An 18171-nucleotide genomic window follows, 5' to 3' on the forward strand; every position below is an offset into this window, starting at 1 on the left:
ACGTTCCAGAATGTTTTTCTTCGCTCCAACCCTTCTCCAAGCTACCTCCCCTCGTGTTGTGAAACGGCTAAAATTCACTTCATCTCCGCCGCACTGCTGAAGAGAAGGCAGGCTGCTTTTACTTCACGGCGTAATGCGAGAGCATAAAAGTGCTCGCACGCCAAAGAAGGCAACCAATCACCGACGCCAGAGTTGCTAATGGCAGTCGCGGTACACCGAGATAATAGAAACCTTGCTCTCAGCCCGCGCCTCCTCGCCACCCGCGCTGGTTCTTCGCATGGCTGAGAGCGTTTCTGCCGAGAGTGCTATAACGGTGCATAATTAGGCAACGTAGAGCGGTGCTGTCGACATGTTGTCGGCAATGCTTGTCGCGTTGCGGCGGATTAGAGCTCGGATTTCCTATTATACGCACCCTTCTCCTTCTTAGCTCGCCGTAGCTGGTTGAGAATAGGAGTTATTAGTGTAAAGGAAGGAAGCCAACAGTAACCGAAACTAAGTAAATCAAAAGAAAATGCTTGTATTTTTGTATGCGGAGTTAATAAATATGAAATAAATAGCGTAATTATTAATGACTGCAAGATAATTGGTTAGAAGTCCGAAGAAAAAAATTTTTCGGGGGCTTAGCTTTGGTTAAACCTCGTAGGATGCGAAAGCAAAAGCGCTGCGCCTCCAACTGAAGGAACGCAGTGCGCCGCGTCTACAGGTCACGCGTGGCTACCGGCCGCCGCTGCGCGAAGTCTAAAAGCGTCTTCGGTAATTTTTTTATATTTTGTTTTTGATGTTGTTACGACTGAGAGAAAGAAAACATAATCTACAGCTGGTATGACGTCACAGCGGCAGTAGCGCCACAGGTGCGCAGCGCGGCAAACACACACCGTAACTGCAGCCGGGCTCTCTGAAGGAGCAAGTTGGTCACCCATAATCTACACCTGGTATGACGTCACAGCGGCAGTAGCGCCACAGGTGTGCGGCGCGGCGGAACTGCAGCCGGGCTATCTGAAGGAGCGAGTTGGTCGCCCATATTCACTCCGCTAAAGGTCAAACGTAACTGCGGCCGGGTCACGCGAAGGCTTGAAAGTGCGAGTAGTATTGCTTTCGCAATAAAAAATAAAAGGCAGCAGGAGGCAAACACTGGAAAAATTAGCTGTGGTTCAACCATTCTTCAACCTGGTCAGGGAGCGAAAGCTTTGGTGTATTGGGCAACTATACGGGGCTTGGCGGCTGTAATGATGAGTGCATTCCGGACACTGAATAATCAGCGTGCCCACCCTGAGACCCTGGCAGGTGGCAATTAATGGTTGCTCGCGAGAGTTCACGAAAAGAACACTGCGTCCTATCGCTGCAGTGCCGCGTGTCTTCCACAACCTTATCAGCACTAACGCATGCAGCCCACATCTCTCTCATCACACCACGTACCTCAAAGCGCTATTCAGGCGTCCACTGGCCCAGGGAGCCACTTATGCGCACTTCCTTTCCTTAAAGATTCAGGAGGCACTTCGTTGACCTAAAGTGCGGTGAGGCGAAAGCCTTAAGCGCAGTGTTGCTGCTTGTGTCACTGATGCGTTGTTAAGATGTTAGGTTTCGCCTCTGAGAGCGGAACGCGACAGCGTCTTGCAACGCTGCCAGGGAGTCCATAGAAAGCCATCGCCCGTTCCGTTGTACGCCTTGCTCGTCGGTAAATTGGTTTTTGATGAAAGGAAATGTCTCTCTCGCATATCTCGGGGGATACCTGAACCTCGCCGTAAGGGAAGGGAAACCGAATTTCGATGAAGCCGAAATTCTAGAGGCCCATGTACTATGCGATGTCAGTGCACGTTAAACCCCAGGTGGTCTAAATTTCCGGAGCCCTTCACTACGGCGTCCCTCATAGCCCGAGTTTCTTCGGGACGTTAAACCCCAATAAACTAAACCAATAAACCAAGGAAGACGGGAGTGAACGAAGACGCCCTATTAGCTAGACGCGCATTTGTTCACTCTAAACCATCGATCGAGCTGGCATGGCGGAGCAGTTAGCGTGCTCGTCTCAACTCAGAAGACCCTGGTTCGATTGCCCAACTCAGCCAATTTCCTACTCGGTTTTATTTATTTATGTGGTCTGACTAGAAGGGTTAATTAGGCTAATTGGTCTTCACCATTGTTCCAAAGTCATGCATCATGTTGTGTCACTCAACTGTCAAGTGATGGAACTGTCAAGAATCTTCGACACAACGTCTATGAAACATCTAGAAACGTCTAAGTATTGTCACCGACAAACGCAGCAGGAAGCGTGAAGCAGAGCCGTTTTTTAGGACAAGGCTCGCCGAACCGCCAAGCTCATTTAAGACAAAGAAGACGCTCGGCCACGCGCTGGGAGACAAGGTTCGGCTACCATGTGGCGCCGGCAGTGTCAGCAGTGTGGCAGTATTAATGGTGGTTAATGATAGTTACGCATGACTTGCACATTTCGTACTAGTTATTAATAATTATTTATTTTCTATAATAGTACCGAAGTGCGAATAATTCGAATAGTGTGTGGATAGCTGAGCACATTCACGGCATCAGCAAGATTCGCGGCTGGGAGGATGCGCACGGTACGCTGCTTCCAAGCACCGGCACCGGGGTACGCCATGGCTCGGAGTCGCGATACAGGCAAACGCATTAGAAGCAGATTCCACGGCGGTGGAGTCCTCCCAGTGCAGTCACTCTTCGAGACCATCAGCCGTGACAGGTCGTATGAAAAGATGTAGCGCTGCTCTTCCAGCCACACAAAATTCATTTCAAGTATCACAGGGCGCCAGGCCGGTTTCCACAGGTCTTCGACGCCCAGCTGTGTCGTCAGCAACAGTCCCTTCTCATTGTGCAGCTTCGCGCGAGTCCCATCCAACAGGCACGTCAGCTAGCAACCTTGGGTCAGCTGGAACAGGCGTTCGCCGGCCGTCTCGCACCATGCTCTCGTTTCCAGTGGCAACGTGACGGTCGCCACCGTCCACAGTGCGGACAGCTCGGGACAAGGTGGCGCCAGAAGCCGCAGCCGATGTGGCGTGACGACCGGTGCCCGTCCACCTCTACCTGCACGTGTAGCCTGTCACGGTGACCACACGTGCGTGGAGCCAAGTCAGTGCACAGTGCGGCACAGGGGCGACCATGGTTCCGCGTCGAACGGTGGTTCAAACGCCGTCGGCCCGTAGATGTGATGCAAGGACGCGTTCACAATGAACGGTGACTACTTCTCCGATGCCAGCAGAACCACCGTCAGTGCGACGGGGCTACCACACACCTCGGCCACACGCACAGAAGACGGGGCGGGTAGAGGTTCGGGAGGCAGTAACACGGCGTCCGAAGAGACGCCCGGCTGAAGGATGAAGTCGACCGAAGAGTCGGGCTTCTGCACGCAATAACACTCGGGCCCAGCGGCGCAGCAGCTGTGTGGTTCTCGATGTCGACCGACGGCCCCACTCACGTGCATAAGACTCAGCGAAGCGCGGCACATAAATGCCCTCCGGGTACGGCGACAACGTGCCGACAGTGGCTTGTGGCAGGACTGTCTCCTTGTGTGCCGTCAATCGGAACCGTGCCAGGCAATCTTGCAGCGAACCGAAGCCGTACTGCTCAACATCGAGCGACATATAGAAGCACCGAGAGAACGCGTCCTGCAGCACGCGGTCGCGCACATCGCCTCATCCCATGAGCTTCGGTATGTTCTCCAGCACGGCTTCCGAAAGCTGCGGAGCGCTGGGCCGTCCCCGTGCTGGACGCGCTTCAGGACGCCAAGCGGGCTCGCGAGCGTTTTGAGCTTGGAGCAGCGTCTGTAGTACAAGGCAAACGCTTCCGTCGAGCTTTGCGCTGACGAGCACATCGTGCCCAGTGCGCTGCACATGCACCGTGTTAGGGAGTTTTCCAAGAAAGTTGGGATAGTGTGGATAACCAAACCTGATGTAGGGCACCGGACAGCTCTCCTGTTTACGGTAGTCGTTTGAAGGTAGCATACCTGGTAGGGCCGCTGCTAACAACAAGCAAGGCGCGCATCACTCGACGCCACCAAGTTCTGGAGCATGGCGCGCGGCGTCCGATCATGAGGTTGGGCACTTTTGTCCGCGTTCTAAATAGAAACTTTTGGAAGTTAGCAACAACAAAAAAATTTCGAGGAACTTTAGCGGCTAAAGTGGTGAAAGTCGAAAGCGTGAGTGTTGCATTCTGCCACGCGATTGTTCACTTCGCATTTTGTTGGTGCATTAATTAACTGCCAATTAATGACGCTTAATATTTGCCCTTAGGAGTGGAACGCGACAGCGTGTTGTAGCGCTGCCAGGTTTGTTGGTTGGTTGCGACTGAGAGAAGGCTGAAAAGGAAAGTGCACGGGCCTGCCAACTGGCTCAAGCCGAGCCACCACCGCTGCCACGTGCAGATAGAAGAAAGTTGAAAGATAAGAGGACAGAATAAAAGAGAGAGTAAAGACGCGCGTCGCAACAACCGCCTCCGCCGGGACGGACGCTGGCTGAAAAAACAGATACACGGCCGCAGCCCCGAGGCCGCAGCCCGAAGGCTGCGGCCGGGGAGTCTACGGAACGCCACCACCTGTTCGACGCGATGCGTTGCCGTTTCAACGCAACGCTTCTTCGAGGAAAGTAAATTCCCCTGTAATTCTCTGTCATATCAGTGGACACGTGACCCGCACCGTACACGGAAGGCTGGAAGTGGAGTGAACGAAGAAAGAGAAAGAAATGCCGAATGAAGAAAATGAAAATTGCATTTGAGGAAAGGAAATTACGCAGTAACTGTCTCGCATGTTTCGGTGTGGTGGTGGTGGTGAAAAACTTTAATCAAAGAGAGCTTGAGGGTTAAAAAAAAATAACCCTGCTGCATGGTCGGTATCCTTAGTCCGGGACACCGCATGACGAGGCCCCGTCTCGCGCCCGCTTGACCAGAGCCCTTTGGGACTCCAGTGTGGAGCAGTTGAGGAGGGCAGTCTCCCATGCCTCTCGGGTGGGGGTGGGGGAGGGGGGAAGGTGAGGATTCTGAGTACATGCCCACACCATGTGAAAGATATCGCAGATCTCTCCACAGTGCGGGCAGCGCCCATTTGTGTTCGGATCAAAGTGTTTTGCTATTGCAGGACAGCGAAGGGTTCCTGTCTGCAGGCGCCGCAGAGTTCGCTCCTCCGCCTTACTCAGCCCCTTGGCAGGTGCCGGGTAGAGACGGTGGTTGTCGCAATAATAAATTAGGATTTCGCGGAACCGCAGAAGCGGTTTATGAGTTGATTTCAGTACCACAGGCCGCCAGGCCGGTTTCCACAGGTCTTCGCCGGCCAGCTGTGTCTTCAGCAACACTCCCCGCTCATTGTGCAGCTTCACGCCAATCACATCCAAGAGGCACGTCAGCTAGCAACCTTGGGTCAGCTGGAACAGGCGTTCGCCGGCCGTCTCGCACCATGCTCTCGTTTCCAGCAGCAACGTGACGGTCGCCACCGTGCACAGTGCGGGCAGCTCGGGACAACGCGGCGCCAGAAGCCGCAGCCCATGTGGCGTGAGCGACCGGTGCCCGCCCTCCTCTAACTGCACGTGTAGCCTGTCACGGTGACCACACGGGCGCGGAGCCAAGTCTTCGCGCACAGTGCGGCACAGGGGCGACCATGGTTCCGCGTCGAACGGTGGTTCAAACGCCGTCGGCCCGTAGATGTGATGCAAGGACGCGTTCACAATGAACGGTGACTACTACTCCGATGCCAGCAGAACCACCGTCAGTGCGACGGGGCTACCACACACCTCGGCCACACGCACAGAAGACGGGACGGGTAGAGGTTCGGGAGGCAGTAACTCGGCGTCTGAACGGACGCCCGGCTGAAGGATGAAGTCGACCGAAGAGTCGGGCTTCTGCACGCAATAACACTCCGGCCCAGCGGCGCAGCAGCTGTGTGGTTCTCGATGTCGACCGACGGCCCCACTCACGTGCATACGCCTCCGCGAAGCGCGGCACATAAACGCCCTCCGGGTACTGCGCCAACGTGCCGACAGTGGCTTGTGGCAGGACTGTCTCCTTGTGTGCCGTCAATCGGAACCGTGCCAGGCAATCTCCCAGCGAGGCGAAGGCGTACTGCTCAACATCGAGCGACATATAGAAGCTCCGAGAGAACGCGTCCTGCAGCACGCGGTCGCGCACATCGCCCAAACCCATGAGCTTCAGTATGTTCTCCAGCACGGATTCCGGAAGCTGCGAAGCGCTGGGCCGTTCCCGTGTTGGACGCGCTTCAGGAGGAGGAGGAGGAGAAAATCATTTATTTAGTAATGTACAGAGACGTGCTCGGGTAGAGGCCCCTAGTGGGTCTCACCCCTTACAATACTAGTCGGAGTCCCTCATTCCGGGATCCTGTTGGTCGAGACCGCTACACAAGTCCGCCGAACCAGGGCCTGCTGGGCCGATAGTTCCTGGCAGCTGAGTAGGGCCGCCTCCCAGTCCTCTCGAGTAGGGGAAGGGGTGATTGGGGGGAGAGAAGGATTTTTTCTGCATGCCCAAACCATGTGGAAGGTGTCGGCCACCTCCCCACAGAATGAGCAGCGGCCGTCAAAAGAAGGATTAAAGTGCTTGAGAACCGCCGGGCACAGCAGGGTGTTTGTAAAGAGCCTGAGGAGAATTCGTTCGCCAGCTTTACGCAGTCCTTTCATAGGAACTGGGTATCGCCGGTGTTCGGCACGATAGTGCTCAGTAATTTCTTTAAAAGAAAGGAGAGGGCTGTGATCTGGGTTAAGCTCCTCCCAAGGGACGCCTGGTGCCCGGTGAGTGAGTGCGCGGGCTGCCTCATGGGCGGCTTCGTTACCTGGCATACCTTGGTGGCCGGGGACCCATATGATTTAGCGATGAGTTGGATCGCCGTCGCGAGTACTGCGGTGTAAAATTTGGTGAGCGAGTGGAGTGATCCAACCGAACTCAAAGTTACGACAGGCTCCGCGAGAGTCTGTGGGGATGAATTTAGAGTCGGGATAGGAGGCTGCGAGGGCGATCGCCACCACCTCCGCATGCGTTGAGTTGGGCGCTCTGAACGAGAGGCCGTCCACCTGTTTTCCCTCGTGTATGACTGCAGCCGTGTACCATTCCCCCCTGGAGCGATAGGGGCCTGCAATGTCGACGTAGAAGACGTGTTTCTTTGAGCCATAGTGGCGGTGCAGGGCATTCGCCCGCGCCTGGCGCCGGCCATTATGTTCCTCCTTGTTCATCTTAGTCGGAAGGGGTCGAACGTAGAGGGCGCTTCTCCACAGTTCTGGCACTCGAACCCGTTCCATGGTATGGTGATCATGTCTGATATGTAACCGGTCCAAGAGGCGGCGACCGGACACGGTCTGGGCGAGACGCGTGTATTGGTTAACGAGATGCGCCTCGCGGAGTTCTCGATAGGTGTTCACCACCCCCAAAGCGAGAAGTCGCGCGTTGGAAGTGGATATCGGGAGGTCGAGGGCTCTCTTGAAAATTTTGCGGAGTACAATCTCCAAGTGATCTTTGTCATGTTTCCGTAAGCGGAGGTAAGGAGTCGAGTACAGTACTCGACTTGTTACGAAGGCATGCGCGAGCCGCATCGCATCCTTACTTCGCAACCCTCCTCGCTTGTTGGAAACGCGGCGAACCATTCGGCCCACCTGGTCGCCGACTTTGCGGAGTTTGGCAAGAGTTGTGTATGCCTTACGATGTTGCTTCAGGACGCCGGGCGGGCTCGCGAGCGTTTTGAGCTTGGAGCAGCGTCTGTAGAACAAGGCGAACGCTTCCGTCCAGCTTTGCGCTGACGAGCACATCGTGTCCAGTGAGCTGCACATGCTCCGTGTTATGGAGCCTTTCAGGAAAGCTCAGACAGTCTGGGTCACCAAACCTGATGTACGACATGGGGCGGGCCTTCTGTGCACGGTAGTCCTTCACTGAGGGTAGCATATCTGGTAGGGGCGCTAATGACAACAGGCAAAGCGCGGATCCCTCACTTGACGTCACCAAGTTATTTCGCACGCTCCCCCGTGGCTTTAGTAGTCGCAGGGATTCACACAGAAGCAAAACGCTGCGCCTGGCACTTCCTTGCGGAGCACGTCAGATCAGAACGGTAACGAACGCAGAGCTTCAGCATGCCATTTTGACTGAACCAACTGGGCTGCCTGTGAACGATGTCACTGCGTTCGATGCGTGCGGAAAATGTAGGTAGACGTGGGACACGTTCATGTCACGTGTGATGCCAAGATGAAGATGCACAAAGCGCCCCCTGGATTTTCTATCCTCCACGTCTTTTATTGGCCGGCCGCACAAAGCTGGATTTCGGTTGTTTCGAAACTCGAGGAGTGTGGCGCGCGGCGTCCGTTCATGAGGTTGGGCACTTTTTTCCGCGTTCTAAATAGAAACTTTTGGAAGTTAGCAACAACAAAAAAAAATGTCGAGGAACTTTAGCAGCTAAAGTGGTGAAAGTCGAAAGCGTCAGTGTTGCATTCTGCTACGCGATTGTTCAGTTCACATTCTGTTGGTGCATTAATTAACTGCCAATTAATGACGCTTAATCTTTGCCCTTAGGAGTGGAACGCGACAACGTGTTGTAGCGCTGCCAGGGAGTCCACGGAACGCCACCACCTGTTCGGCGCGATGCGTTGCCCTTTCAACCCAACGCTTCTTCTAGGAAAGGAAATGCCCCTGTAATTCTGTCATCTCAGTGGACACCTGAACCGCACCGTACAGGAAGGGTGGAAATGGAGTGAAGGAAGAAAGAGAAAGAGGGTCCGTGATGAAGAAAATGAAAATTGTATTTGAGGAAAGGAAACTACGCAGTAACTATCTCACATATCGCGGTGGCCACCAGTCGAAAATTGTATTTGAGGAAATGAAATTGCTCAGTAACTGTCTCGCATGCTTCGGTGGGCACCTGTCGAAATTTGCTCGCAGTGACGTCAAGACCATTTCTACCAACCTGAAACGTGGACAAATTTGCTAACACGTCTTGGTCACGACAGTATGAGCCATTAAAGGCTTTCGCCTTAAAAATTCCTGTGGTTTAACCCCTGTTGAACCTGGTTAGAGGGCGAAAACTATGACGTATCGGGCAACTAGACGCGGCTTGGCGTCCGCAACGTTGAGTGCGTTCCGACACTGCATACGCAGTGCGCCCACCTTGCCACCTTGGCAGGTGGCAAATTAATGGTTGATCGCGATAGTCTTCTCGCCCAATGAAAGCTGCGGCCTATTGCTTCAGTGCCGCGTTTCTGCCACGAAGATGTCAGCGCTAATGCGTGCAGCCCACATCGGTCACTCACCACACCACGTATCTCAAAGCGAGATTGAACCGTCCACTGCCTCAGGAAGCCATTAAAATTATCGGAGTCTAAGACGTTTTCGACGCCAACACCAATTAACAAAATGAATGCCGACAGCCAATGGCCCATATGGCTTCAGTGCTGCGTTTCTGCTACAAAGTGGTCAATTCCAACCCATTCAGCGCACCTGTCACTACCGCCACTTAGCTTAAAGCAAAACTGAGATCTCCATGTCTCAGGGTGGCCAGTTGTGCACATTGCCTTTGCTTTCAAGCTGCCGCACTTAATCGGTTTCGTAGCTTAAAGGCGCGACTAAGGTGTCCACTGTCCCAGGGGGCCATTTAATCACATTTCAATTGCTTTATCTATTGGCAACATTGCATGGGCTTCGGTTATCAAGGTCATTTGAAAACCAAACTTGTGGTCTCGGCGCAAATGGCTTTACCTAGCGTAGCGAAGCTTTGGCCTCAAAATGGTTGCAGTTTAGCTTATCGAAATCGTCCCGACGATGTAAACGGCTCGGGCCGACTCGATCCGTCCATCAACACGAGCGGAGGAAGTCGCAATAGTTCTCGCTGCCGCCGATCCAAAATCGAAAACGGTAATCACAGACTCTCGCCGGGCCTGTGAACATTATCTTGCAGGCGAAATATCACCTCTTGCCTCGCAAATTCTAAAACGCGCTCTCGCCGATCCAGCTCGCACAAAAGTGATCTGGGCTCCTGGCCACCAGGGTCTACGAGGCAATGAGTCCGCTGATGCGGCCGCCCGAGCGCTCACACACCGGGCTCCTCATCCTAGCTCTCATGGCTCAGAAGCTCATAAACCGCTTCTGCGGTTCCGCGAAATCCTAATTTATTATTGCGACAGCCACCGTCTCTACCCGGCACCCGCCAAGGGGCTGAGTAAGGCGGAGGAGCGAACTCTGCGGCGCCTGCAGACAGGAACCCTTCTCTGTCCTGCAATAGCAAAACACTTCGATCCGAACACAGATGGGCGCTGCCCGCACTGTGGAGAGATCTCCGATATCTTTCACATGGTGTGGGCATGTACTCAGAATCCTCACCTTCCCCCCTCCCCCACCCCCACCCGAGAGGCATGGGAGACTGACCTCAACTGCTCCACACTGGAGTCCCAAAGGGCTCTGGTCAAGCGGGCGCGAGACGGGGCCTCGTCATGCGGTGTCCCGGACTAAGGATACCGACCATGCAGCAGGGTTTTTTTTTACCCTCAAGCTCTCTTTGATTAAAGTTTTTCACCACCACCACCACCATCCACAGCGAGAACTGCAATGCGATAACCGCGAGAGCGGTAAAATTGGTGATTCGCCGGCTCCCTATTCCATCAAACGGCGAGAAACGTGGTTAGTCAAGTGGTAGTTGGTTCTGCCACAGCTGCTAAAGCGCCGGTCGGCGCAGCAGTCGGCCCGGCGGCCCGCGGTGCGGCGGCGAGTGACGTGTATGCCACATGGCTGCCATAGCAACACCTCTCCTCCACTTCGTCAAATTGCGACGCCGATGACCGTGCGGTAACATGGCCGGTAAACCTTTCGCTTTGAAGAAAAAAGAATTCAGAAGCTCTGAAATGCCGATTTGTGGCACCGTTGCCAGTCATAAGCCTGCTGTTTCTCGAGCAGTGGTGCAGGGACCGTTGCAACCGTGGCTCTATGGTGACAATGATGGCAGTGCTACATAAGCAACAACGCGCTGCAAGGAATGAAGTACAGTTCACTTCGCACTCTGAGCAGTAGATACCATGAAACTTTACTCACATGTTCATGGCAGCATACTCTATCGCGTCAATGAGCAATGATCCGGGGTCTAGCTGAAAAACCACGGATGCGGGCACCCGGTCTGCAGTGGCAGGAATACGGAAACAGCATAGGAAGAAAAGAGTAGACAATAAAAAGTGATGAAATTGGGATGAAAAAGAAGGCACCATGCAAGAATGTATACTGCACATTTCCTTTAAAAAATGGTGAAATTAATACCTCGAATGCTGCTTCAGTATGTAAACTGAAACATTAAGTTGGACTTCATGGCCCAACTGTCTAGTCCCGGAACAAGATTGCGTTCCTTCAGAAATATGACACGACTTCCCGTACCTGATTACCTTGAAGCCTCGCAAGTAATAAAAATAATGATAACAACAATAATAATTCTTTATTTTCTATCATAGTACGGAAGTTCGAATAATGCGAGTAGTGTGTCGATAGCTGAGCACATTCACGGCATCAGCAAGTTCGTCGGCCGGGAGGATGCGCACTGTACGCTGCTTCCAAGCATCGGCACCGGGGTACGCCATGGCTCGGAGTCGCGATACAGGCACACGCACTGGAAGCGGATTCTACGGCGCTGGAGCCCTTCCAGTGCACCGTCACTCTCCGAGCCCATCAGCCGCGGCAGGCCGTACGAAAAGACGTGGCGCTGCTCTTCCAGCCAAACAGCGTTGATTTCAAGTACCTCACGCCGCCAGGCCGGTTTCCACAGGTCTTCGCCGGCCAGCTGTGTCGTCAGCGACACTCCCCGCTCATTGTGCAGCTTCACGCGAATCCCATCCAAGAGGCACGTCAGCTAGCAACCTTGGGTCACCTGGAACAGGCGTTCGCCGGCCGTCTCGCACCATGCTCTCGTTTCCAGCGGCAACGTGACGGCCGCCACCGTGCACAGTGCGGGCAGCTCGGGACAACGTAGCGCCAGAAGCCGCAGCCCATGTGGCGTGAGCGACCGGTGCCCGCCCTCCTCTAACTGCACGTGTAGCCTGTCACCGTGACCACACGGCCGCGGAGCCAAGCCTTCGCGCACAGTGCGGCACAGGGGCGACCATGGCTCCGCGTCGAACGGTGGTTCAAACGCCTTCGGCCCGTAGATGTGATGCAAGGACGCGTTCACAATGAACGGTGACTTCTTCTCCGATGCCAGCAGAGCCACCGTCAGTACGACGGGGCTACCACACACCTCGGCCACACGCACAGAAGACGGGGCGGGTAGAGGTCCGGAAGGCAGTAACACGGCGTCCGAAGAGACGCCCGGCTGAAGGATGAAGTCGACCGAAGAGTCGGGCTTCTGCACGCAATAACACTCGGGCCCAGCGGCGCAGCAGCTGCGTGGATCTCTATGTCGACCGACGGCCCCACTCACGTGCATACGCCTCCGCGAAGCGCGGCACATAAACGCCCTCCGGGTCCGGCGACAACGTGCCGACAGTGGCTTGTGGCAGAACTGTCTCCTTGTGTGCCGACAATCGGAACCGTGCCAGGCAATCTTGCAGCGAACCGAAGCCGTACTGCTCAACATCGAGCGACATATAGAAGCACCGAGAGAACGCGTCCTGCAGCACGCGGTCGCGCACATTGCCTACGCCATGATCTTCAGTATGTTCTCCTCCACGGCTTCCGAAAGCTGCGGAGCGCTGGGCCGTTCCCGTGCTGGACGCGCTTCAGGACGCCAGGCGGGCTCGCGAGCGTTCTGAGCTTGGAGCAGCGTCTGCAGTGCAAGGCGAACGCTTCCGTCCAGCTTTGCGCTGACGAGCACATCGTGCCCAGTGTGCTGCACATGCACCGTGTTAGGGAGCCTTTCAGGAAAGCTCTGACAGTCTGGGTCACCAAACCTGATGTACGACATTGGGCGGGCCTTCTGTGCACGGTAGTCCTTCACTGAGGGTAGCATATCGGGTAGGGGCGCTATTGACAACAGGCAAAGCGCGGATCCCTCACTTGACGTCACCAAGTTATTTCGCACGCTCCCCCGTGGCTTTAGTAGTCGCAGGGATTCACACAGAAGCAAAACGCTGCGCCTGGCACTTCCTTGCGGAGCACGTCAGATCAGAACGGTAACGAATGCAGAGCTTCAGCATGCCATTTTGACTGAACCAACTGGACTGCCTGTGAACGATGTCACTGCGTTCGATGCGTGCGGAAAATGGAGGTAGACGTGGGACACGTTCATGTCACGTGTGCTGCCAAGATGAAGATGCACAAAGCGCCCCCTGGATTTTCTATAAAATTGTAAATTGGTTTTTTGAGGAAAGGAAATGGTGCAGTATCTGTCTCACATATATCGGCGGACACCTGAACCGCGCCGTAAGGGAAGGGAGGAAGGTAGGAGTGAAAGAAGAAAGAGAGAAAGAGGTGCCTGGGGATCTTTAATGTGCACTGACATCGCACAGCACACGGGCGCCTCTGTGCGATCTCAGTGCACGTTAAAGATCCCCAGGTGGTCGAAATTATTCCGGAGACCTCCACTACGGCACCTCTTTCTCTCTTTCTTCTTTCACTCCTACCTTCCTCCCTTCCCTTACGGCGCGGTTCAGGTGTCCGCCGATATATGTGAGACAGATACTGCACCATTTCCTTTCCTCAAAAAACCAATTTACAATTTTATAGAAAATCCAGGGGGCGCTTTGTGCATCTTCATCTTGGCAGCACACGTGACATGAACGTGTCCCACATCTACCTCCATTTTCCGCACGCATCGAACGCAGTGACATCGTTCACAGGCAGCCCAGTTGGTTGTCAAAATGGCATGCTGAAGCTCTGCGTTCGTTAACGTTCTGATCTGACGTGCTCCGCAAGGAAGTGCCAGGCGCAGCGTTTTGCTTCTGTGTGAATCCCTGCGACTACTAAAGCCACGTGGGAGCGTGCGAAAGAACTTGGTGACGTCAAGTGAGGGATCCGCGCTTCCTCCACGTCTTTGATTGGCCGGCAGCACAAAGCTGGATTTCGGTTTCGAAACTCGAGAAGCGTGGCGCGTGGCGTCCGATCATGTGCGTGGCGTCCGATCATGAGGGTTGTAGCGCTGCCAGGGAGTCCACAGAACGCCACCACCTGTTGGGCGCGATGCGTTGCCCTTTCAACGCAACGCTTCTTCGAGGAAAGGATGGATGGATGGAAACAACTTTATTACACAAAAAAAAAAAAATCTTCCAGGGTGGTCCCCTACTGGTCCAGGAGTCCACGGGCTTGCGCTTCACGTAAAGCCCGATCCACTAGCCATTTCTGGCCGGCGGGCTGAGCGGTCCGTAAAGCAGCCTCCCAGGAAGAATGAGTGGGATTGGGGATGGGGGATACTGCCTTTGGGGAAGGACATTCCCAAAGGTAATGGAAAAGTGTGGATTTGGGCACGCCACAGGTGTTACAATCAGGAGGAAAGGTGGGATGAAAGCATGAGAGGCGGTGGGGTGAAATAAAGCAGCCTGTCTGTAATTGCCGCCATGTGGCGCTGGATAAGGGCGACAAGGTACTGTGGGGTGGTGGCAGTGTCATGCGGCTGAATTTGTAAAATCTGGTAATTTGGTGATATGTAGAGAGGACCGAAGGGGCTTCTTGCGCAGGGTTGGGTGCCTGATCCTCCGGGGTCCGGGACGAGAGTTCTCGGGCCAGCGCATGAACGCGCTCATTACCGGGGATCGAGGCATGCCCAGGGACCCACGACAGAGTAACCGTTCGGTCGAGAGAGGTGGCCGTGGTAAGAATACGGTGTGTTGCCGGAGTCGCCACGCCCTGTAGGTAGTGGCGGTACGCGGCCTCTGAATCTGTGCAAATTTCTGTTATGTTTTTGTCAATGATGGAGTGGGCCAGAGCAAGTGCGATGGCGGCTCCTTCCGCCTCTGCAGGCGAATTAGTTCGAATAGTGGCAGCGGCCCCCAAAGTGCCGTCTTCATAGGCTGCGACTGCCGTGAAATATCCTGGTTTAGAATTTTGTGCCGCGTCGACATAAAGGATATCGGAGCGGTTGCTGTATGTTTTCGTGTAATAGCTCGCTCGTGCCTGCCGCCTACCGTGATGGAGACTAGCACTCATATTGCGCGGTAGGGGCTTCTAATATATGTGATCCTGCGTGCGCAGAGAAATCATGTAAGGTGTAGGACTTGTTGGGGTGGGAATTGGTGGATTGAGACGTAGCTGTCGCAGTAGGCATTGTCCTGTTTCCGTGCGACTCAGGCGGACTAATTGGTTGGTGCGCTGAGCCTCTATTAATTCCATCACTGTATTGTGGGTACCAGTGGCCAGGAGACGTTTCGTGCTAACCGTCCGTGGAAGACGTAAGGCAGAGGTGACAGCCGTGCGTATTAGGATGTCTGCCTGTTGTCTTTGCCGCTGAGTGAGTATGTGGTATGGAAGGTGATATGTAATGCGGCTAATGATTAGTGCATTTGTCATATTGAGGGTCTCGCGTTCAGACAGCCCATGATTGCGTGCTGCCACCCGCCTGATAAGTGCAGCGACCTGTTTGGTCTGTCTCTGCAAGAGCTGAAGGGTGGCGGTTGCATCGAGTGTGTTGTTAATTAGAAGGCCGAGAATCTTCACCTGAGGCACAATGGGCACTGGATTCCCGTACATGTGCAGTTCAATCGGGGGGTCACTGGGGAGGGGTTTCAGCTGCAGGAGTTCCGATTTATTTGGAGAGCAACGGAGGCCTGTGTTTGCTAAATGAGTGGTGGTGATGTCTATGGCAGATTGCAGGATATCCTGGGCTGTTCCAAGGGATCCTCCCGTTGTCCAGAGGGTTATATCATCTGCGTATATGGCTGTGTGGAGCCCTGGGACAGCAGCAAGGGCCTTTGCCAGTGGCGCTAGGGCAATGTTAAAGAGTAAAGGTGATAGAACCGCCCCTTGTGGGGTTCCCCGGTTAGGCAGGGGGAAAGGCTGGGAGGCAATATCCCCAAGGTGGAGGTCTGCCGTGCGCCCCTGAAGGAAGGCCCGAATATATTGCCATATGCGGGTGCCACACCCCGTGGTGGCTAATGTCGTGAGGATATGGTCATGGCTTATTGTGTCGAAAGCCTTATGGATATCCAGGGCCAGTATGGCTCGCGTAGAGGCTGTACGACGCTTAGTGCAAAAGAGGGACTCTTTAAGCGCGAGAAGTACGTCTTGCGCCGAGATGTTTGGGCGGAAGCCGAATTGAACGTTTGAGAGAAAGCCTGTTGTTTCTAGGAATGGTTGCAGGCGATTGAGAATGACGTGCTCGAAGAGCTTGCCGACACAGCTCGTTAAGGAGATGGGGCGCAAATTTTGAAGAGTGAAGGCTTTGCCCGGTTTGGGTATAAATCGCATGCTGGCATGGGTCCAGGCTGATGGGAGCGTCCCAGCTTGCCAGTGGTTATTAAAGAGCTCCGTGAGTTCCTGGAGGGAGACATCGTCCAGATTGAGTAGTGCCTTGTACTATCAGCAAGAAATGAAACGCGAACAAGACAACTGAACCACGCACTGCAATATACGCAGCTCTTGGCCAGGGGAAGTTGAATACTGGCTTCTACTATTTTATTTTCGAAGGCGCGAAGACTTTTCTTTAGAAGTGTTATTCAACCTCGCTTGTATTTCTCATCCACGAGCTAATACTTCGGCTTTGTTGTGTTGCCACCGACGTTTTCGTGTTCGCGTTTCATTCGTTGCTGATAGTACGTTATGCCATCCGGCCCCGGCGCCGTAGAGCGGCGAATACTAAAGAGTGCTCGGCGGACTTCGTTTAAGGTGATGTCGGCATCAAGTTCTGGGTTAGGTGGAGGTAGATTGGGTGGATCTGCCGACTGAAGAGATGTGGGTATATAAGTGTCCCGTAGTTGGCCAATTACGTCGGTGCCCTTTTGGAGCTCTAGTTGTATTAGACGTTGTGTGTTTACTTGTGTCTGAGATTTAGTGGTTGTTGGATCCAAGAGAGCGCGTAGGAGGGACCACGTGCGTTTAGTGCTTAATGTACCCTTCAGGTCGTTACAAAAGGTTGCCCAGTTTGCGCGGGCTAGCGTGTTCGCGTATTCTTCTGCCTCGCGAGTGAGAGCGGCTATGCGGAGTCTCAATTTACGATTGTGTCGCTGGTGACGCCAGCGCTTGAGAAGTCCCTGTCGGGCCTCCCATAGATGAGCCAGATGCGGATCAACCTGCGGTGCCTTAGGGGTATTTTTAATGCTTTTGCTGTTCGCCTGGATGGCCTTCACCAGACGGTCTGTCCAGTCAGTGACAGTACGGGGTTCTGTCGAATCAGTTGCCAAATATGAGCGCAATTTATCCCAGTCAGTGAGAAGCTGCGAACGAGGGTTGAAAATCTTGGATTCATAAGATATAATAGTGGAGACTGGAAAATGGTCACTTCCAAGGCTATCCTGGAGCACCGTGTGAGATTTAACGATTATGTTCTGTGTGGCCCATGTGAGATCGGGTGTGGTGTCGCGGGTGACGCTTGTGCCAATGCGAGTGGGTACGGTGGGGGTTGTAATCAGCCATTGCGGTAGAAATCAGGTTACCTTTGGGGGTATCCGAGTTGTATCCCCAGTGCGTGTGACGTGCATTAAAATCACCCACCACAAGAAGGTTTGAGGAACGGAAGGAGCCCAGGATACCCGGAATAACTGCCTTTATCTTTAGGATTGCTGTATATGTTAATAATAGTGAGGCCATATGTGTGTCCTGGTGAGCTTAGCTCTATCGCGGTATATTGAGTGCCCTTGCTGTGGGGCGTGTTTGTCGGTGTGCGGTCTAGTACCGGCATGGATGCGAGTGTCAAGATTGCCGTACGTGGTGTAAGGGCTGCCGTGTGATAACCGCGGATATGAATGCGATTTGTTTCCGTCTCTTGCAGAGCGATGACATGGGGGGGATTAGGGGAGTTTGCTATATATGCGGCTAGTTGTGCTTGTTTTCGGCGATTGCTGCGACAGTTCCATTGCCATATAATTATTTCTGCTGGTGTGTTGGACTGGTGTCGCCGCCGACGTTTTCGCGTGTTATTGTTCTGCGCCATGTTGCTGGTCTGGATTGAGTGGATGAGGACAGGCAGCGGGTTCAACTGCGCGCTGCTTGCGAGGCAATTCCTGATGCGGTACAAGTTCGAAAAGCTTGTTGATGCCGGCTTCATGTTTTTCCAAGCGTGTGTTAATCGTAGCTTCTATCCTGTCAGCCATGGACTGTATCAACTGTGCCTGGGCTAGT

The 18171-nt window shown here is 54.0% G+C and overlaps 3 pseudogenes; all 3 read right to left on the minus strand.

The window, feature by feature from the left end:
• Positions 1–2403: 2403 nt before the first annotated feature.
• LOC149329099 (uncharacterized) lies at positions 2404–4454 on the minus strand (annotated as a pseudogene).
• LOC149329100 (uncharacterized) lies at positions 4130–7890 on the minus strand (annotated as a pseudogene).
• Positions 7891–11394: 3504 nt separating this feature from the next.
• LOC149329101 (uncharacterized) lies at positions 11395–13016 on the minus strand (annotated as a pseudogene).
• Between the last annotated feature and the right edge of the window lie 5155 nt (positions 13017–18171).

This window comes from Amblyomma mixtum, chromosome 9 (assembly GCF_055824585.1).
Source record: "Amblyomma mixtum isolate Tamu chromosome 9, ASM5582458v1, whole genome shotgun sequence".
Lineage (NCBI taxonomy): Eukaryota > Metazoa > Arthropoda > Arachnida > Ixodida > Ixodidae > Amblyomma > Amblyomma mixtum.